We start from the raw sequence: 6135 nt of genomic DNA, 5'->3' as shown, positions 1-6135 counted from the left end.
AGCCCCCCACCTCGGAGCAGCCGGGGTCCAGGCGAGTTAGGAGGCGTCCTCCGCCGACCTTGACCCCTCCCCGCGGTCACCTGGGACCCTGGCGTTTTAGGTGGGCAGTTTAACGAGGTGATAACGAAGTGCAAATGGCCTAGTAGCCTCCCGAATTGGGAGCCCGATGGAGGCTCTCTTTAGAGAGGGAATTTTATGAATAGGTCGCTCCCCTGGAACCCTGTTACCAGTAATAACCCCTGAATGTTAATTGGTCATGATTACCTTGTTAAAAGTCTCCTAGAAAAATAAAAATAAAAACCGAAAGTCTCCTAGACCCCTCCCAAGTTGTAAGAAGACGAGGGAAAGAAAGCGTCCGAGATTTACAACTGGGAGGGAAACATCATGTCACTTTCTGCATTAGGTTATACATTAGCATACTTGTTCAAGTGAATTTTCCGCTTTCAGCTTTTTAAGTATCTTTCCAATTCCCAACTAGTCTCTGGAAATTTAAAAAGGGGCGGCAGGAGGATTGGTGATGTGTATGCCACAGATGGAGATGGAAAAGCTGCCCAGAACATGTTGACATTTTAAAAAAAGTTAACATCCCCCCACACTTTAAAACTACGATATTAGAACAGAGTATAATGGCAAAAGTTACTCGTAGAACATCTGTTCCTTCCAATGGGAGGATTTCTTTCCTGCCAAGAATTTATGAATTTTATATAGGAGCTTGGTTCTGTTTGGGGAAGGGAGAGGGCAGCTGGCCAAAGCAGCCCCCTCCTCAGCATGGAATGCAAGGATATTTTTCTCCTGACTTCTAGATGGTTTGAGGGGCTGCTGATGGGGCAAGAGTTGCCTTTCAGAAGGACAGTGGCTGAGAATGCAAAACCTCAAACAACTGCCACGCTCGGTTTCAAGTGAGTAGGACAGTACAAAGGAAGGTCAAAGCCATGGGACTTAAAGACAAGATTCCTATTCACAGGGGGCCTAATCCTTTTTAGAGGAGAAAGGAGAGCTTCTAATTGGGATAACACATAACCGACTGGTATCTGTTCATTCCAAGTGTTCCTTTCATTTTCACATTGGCCAGATAGGCAGCTATCCATTCATCTCAAAAACTGAGTCAATCCCTTCATCTGCAGTCAATTGTCCTTTGCTTTTGCCCAATTGAGCCTGGTGACTGGAAGGTTTATCTTTCTAAAACCACCAGGGGGGTGCTCAGAAAAGCCATCTAAGTGAATAGGACACTAAATGGATTAGCAGTTGAAACATTAATGAGTCTCTTTTGACTCAAAGCAGGTTTATCTAAGGAGATTTCCAGTGGCCTCCTCTTCTGCAATTTAAAGAACCTTCCGCTATGGGGGAGATCAACTTTTTACATTTTGAAGACCGATTTATCTTTTTGATTACTAAGTGGAATGAATTTTTTTTTCTTTTTGCTTCAGAAGATTTAAAGGAAACGTAACAAAACAAAACAAATCCTCTAATTAATCCATCTAAGTATCAAGAACTAAAGTGGTTCTGGGGTGCCGGGCTAGCTCAGTTGGTAGAGCATGGAACTCCTGATCCCGGGGTCACGAGTTCAAGCCCCACATTGGGTGTGGAGCCTACTTAAAGAAAAAAAAAATCTAAAGTGTTCCTCTTTGACAGTGAGAGGAAGAAACCACCAACATTAAGGGTTTGGTGCATTTATGCAAGTCAACAAATATTTATTGAGTACCTGCAACATTGCCAGGCATTTTACCAAAAGTTGTCCTACCCTTCATTCTACCAGGGAGCTAAACAATAAATGGATGCAGGATATGTTTACATCTCAAGTAATGATAAGTCCCATGAGGAGTAAATCAAGCATGTGAATGAGATAGAGAGCAACAGAGGCAGGGTGGGATGGCTTTCAGTATGGTCAGGGAAGGCTGCTCCAAGGAATTGATGTTTGAATGGTCCTTCTAAAGTTTTCTCAATGGAAATATACCCCCACACACACACACATATGAACGCTTTACCAAGTTGGGCCTGACTATATATACATGGTGTTTCCGTGTCTCTTTAATTTCAGAACAGTCTTTTTGTGTGTAGAATAATAATCCATGACTCAAGAACATGGGGCTCTGTAGAATTGGGTTTAATTCCAAGCCTCGCTGCTCAGTGGTTATGTGATTCTAAGTTCTCTTTGCCTTAGTTTCCTCCGCCTTAAAGTGAGGGGAATACTATCGCCTACTTCACAGGGCTATTGTGGGAACTAAATGAGAAAAGTGTATGTCAAATGCTGAGTATAGGAACAGCATGTAGCAAACCTCAATAAATGTTAGCTCTTATTATTTACCAGATAGTTTTAATGGAGCATGGTAGTCCATTCTAAGGATGTACTAGGACTTACTTAACCATTGCCCTACTGTTGGACACAAAGAATTGAACACAAACCAAAGTCAGATGATATGAATGAACAACAGGGGAAACAACCAGCGACAAAACAAAACCCCTGAATGTAGAAAATGTGCCAGCTCAACACATTTTCTAGGAGAGACTCATTTCCCTTCTGACATCCCCGTTGCTGAATCACATCCACACATTAAAAATCTGTCCATTTGCCAGGTTAGGGGATCCCTAGGTCTTGTCTATGAATTTACGGCCACTTTACGGTTTCATGTGCAGGCTGGGGATGAGGACCTGGAGAAGTCAGGCAAAATGAGGTCCTGCAGAGACATAAGTGTGGGGTGCTTAGGCCTCAGCCGCCTCCCTTGTGCAGAGGATCCTTCAGGTGACACATTCTGGAACTTCTTTCCAGCTGTCATTCGCTTGTTCCTTGAGTACTAGCTAGCTTCCAGGCTGGGCTCCTGTGTTCTAAAGAGTCTTCCCTGCTTCTGAAATGGCCCTCTGAGTCATTTGTTCATACCCTGTGGCATACACTCAGATCTATTTTAGGTTGAGATCCCGTTTAGGGGAAAAGGGATTATCTTCAGATATTGGGAGCATCAGGAGAATGTTGGCAGAGCACTTTGGAAGATGGCAAAGAGGGAGTGTCTCCCATGGGACAGAACTGAGGACGTGGGCTCAAAGCACAGCATGCCAACAGGCCACTCCTTTCAGCTAACTTCTCCAATGAAGGGGGCTTCAGAACGTGTGATCTTCGGCAACAGAGGCCTTCTAGGCTCACCTCCACTAGGCTGGGCTATCAAGAGGGCTGCTAGTCTCTGTTCTAACTGATTACATGTATAAAGGGCTTTGGAATCAGTGAATGAAATATTTGAGAAGAAAAGCAATGGCTTATTTACTCTTGATGATTTTATAGAGGCAGCGGGGATGCTGTGATGCCGAAGCAGATTGTCCTTTCTTGAGTCATTTCCCAAACTGGAACATAGAAGAATGTGGTGTATTTTTAATAGAATGACAGATAAGATTACTTGCTTCTATTAGCAAGAGCAATGGGTAAGGTCAGTCTTGTCCATGGAGCTTCCAGTGCACCAAACATATCCCCTGTTTAGATTCAAAAATAACCACATTCCAAGGAGGTGAGGAGCAGATAATCCTCCAAATGAAATTAGCTTTACTTTATCTGGGAGGCAGTTTTGATGTGGCCGAGAGAGCCTGGGTATAGGAGCCAGGTAGACCAGAGTTCTGATCACAGGAGAGGGTGTGTGATGTTGGACAAGTCACTTGACTCCTCTGGGTTTCGATCTTCTCCGCTACAAAATGGGTATGATAATAAATTCTTAAACACCTAGCAAAATTCTGGACATGTCATAGGTGTTCGATGAATGTGCATACTTTCCATCAACCTCCAGCTCATTCAACCAGCAACTCCAAATGCCAAGCACATTCATCCTGACGCACAAGAAATGCTTTCCTGTGGTCAATGATGATAAAGGAGCAAGAAACTGAAGAGTTGAAAAGAAAACAAACAAACAAATAAACCACACGTCCTAAGCCCACAACCTAAGAAATCGTCCCTCCTCACGCAGTTTCTATTCTAGGTTTTAGGTTGCCAATCTGGGAATACTGTCAAAGCAAATATTAGTTAAAAGTTGTTTACCAAGGGACAGGTAGTTAAATATTGTGTACAGCTGAGAGTATTTTTTTTAAAAGAATCTTATTTTATTTATTTATTTATTTATTTATTTATTTATTTATTTTTGTATTTATTTATGATAGTCACACACAGAGAGAGAGAGAGAGAGAGAGAGGAGAGAGAGGCAGAGACACAGGCAGAGGGAGAAGCAGGCTCCATGCACCGGGAGCCCGACGTGGGATTCGATCCCGGGTCTCCAGGATCGCGCCCTGGGCCAAAGGCAGGCGCCAAACCGCTGCACCACCCAGGGATCCCCAGCTGAGAGTATTGTTATCGCAAACCTAAAATAATTTTTCTCAAACCTTTATTTATAAAGGAAGACGTTGGACAGAAGTGTTCAAATGTGTCCTGAGGCAGTCGGAGGATTTTTTTTTCTTGTCATTTCCTTTTGTAGACCGAGTGTCTGATTGGACCACTGTAATGCTTTCTTTTTTGGTTGTTTTTAAACAAAGTGCCTGTGTATTCCGATTAAGGAAATAAATGAAATGTGTGTGTACCTATACCTGTGAATTATTTCTCAGTTCCTAAAGACATTACTCAATCAGTATTGCCAGGGCCCGAGAAGACTCCACGGTTCATAGAGAAAATCAATCTATCACACTCCCTTTAATCAGTGCAAACATTCGGCCAAACCATTCTATCAGGTTTTTTTTTAACATACAGTATCATCGACTGTGTATCAGGAGGAGAAAATGAAAATAAAGAACTCTAAACCTGGAAGAGGTCGTCCATTTCCAAATGCAAATTGAGATCCAAACATTAAACAATAGGGATCGTCTAATCCTTTTACAAAGGCACAAATTGCAAATCAGACTCCCAAGCCAGAGTGGCTTTTGCCTAACAAAGTCTTTAATGCAAAGAATCCCTTAGGCAAAGCCTCCTCTGTGTCTACAATCTTTGGCACCAAAAGAGCCTTAGATGTCAGTTATGCTCCCTAGCTATAAAGTTAATTGTCCTTGAAACAAAATCAGGTTGTCCCCCTGGTCCAGATATACAATCTCCAAACCATATGAAGGTGTCTTGGTTTGCCGATTAAGCTTCATTTTGCCTGAATCATTAATTCAACACAAGTTTGAAATATTCTGTTGAATAAGGCTGAAACCTTCACGCTGAACCTGAATAACACGTTTTAACATGCTTTAACATGCACCTGATAAACAAGTTGGATGTATCTAAAATAATAAGCAATCAAGAAAATTGTAGGGGAAAAAATGGTATATGTCGTTGTAGTTAATGTGGTTGAGTCTGTCAGAGAACTATCCGATCACTTTCTAAGAGAGGTAAATAATTTTTACTGACTAGGATGCTGCTTTTCACTTAAGCTACACTTTCTACCCCCCTATGGAGCCATTGTACCAGGAAAAAAATAACTGCAGACTTGTATATTTATATATGCTTGTTCATTTTTGGTTCCCTTGCCCTTTGCACCAGTGGCTGGTCAAGTAGGTCTTTGAGCAGATTGTGTGTGTTTGAATGGAATTGCATGGGAAGAGAAAGAAGCAGAACAAAGCCAGAATTATATAGTAACACTTTTATGGAATGGCTCCTGTGTTCTCCATAGAAGGGTACAGTGCTAAGTATCATAGTACCTGTCTTAGCTGGCTGGTTAGCACAACACTAACAGAAGAACTATAGAGAACAATGGAATACTTTTTTGGACATCAGCTCACAGTGTTACACTGGATTTAGAATGTTTTTTATTCCCTCTCTTTTTTTCCTTTTTTTTTTTTTTTTTTTTTTTTTTTTTTTTTTTTTTAGTTATATGGGACACTTCATGAATTTGCATGCCATCCGTAGGGGGCAATGCTAATCTTCTCTGTGTAGTTCCAATTTTAGTCTCTGGGCTGCTGAAGTGAGCACCAGAACTTTCCTTTTAAAACCATCCTTTTTGCGTGGTGTGTTTTAAATTCTTTATTTCTCACCTAAGCTTCCCTTGGGTTCTCAGGATACAGACGTCTGCCGCTGGGCTGTTAACTGAGACTGAGGTACTCAGTGGTTCGTGTTCTGATCTGGACTTGATGTGACCTTGGGCAAGCCTAGTTTTTTAGGAGGGCCTCCATTTTCTCCTGGAGTCGAATGGTCTTGAA

At 42.0% G+C, this 6135-nt stretch overlaps 1 non-coding gene across 1 annotated transcript; it reads right to left on the bottom strand.

Moving 5' to 3' along the window:
• Window positions 1-5804: 5804 nt before the first annotated feature.
• Window positions 5805-5908, bottom strand: LOC129495363 (U6 spliceosomal RNA). The gene has a single exon (XR_008661520.1). It is a non-coding gene; the product is annotated as a U6 spliceosomal RNA (small nuclear RNA).
• Window positions 5909-6135: the final 227 nt, after the last annotated feature.

This window comes from Nyctereutes procyonoides, unplaced genomic scaffold, assembly GCF_905146905.1.
Source record: "Nyctereutes procyonoides isolate TBG_1078 unplaced genomic scaffold, NYPRO_anot_genome, whole genome shotgun sequence".
Classification (NCBI taxonomy): Eukaryota; Metazoa; Chordata; class Mammalia; order Carnivora; family Canidae; genus Nyctereutes; species Nyctereutes procyonoides.
Note: the sequence above shows the minus strand (reverse complement) of the source record. Positions and strands in the feature narration are given on the sequence as shown.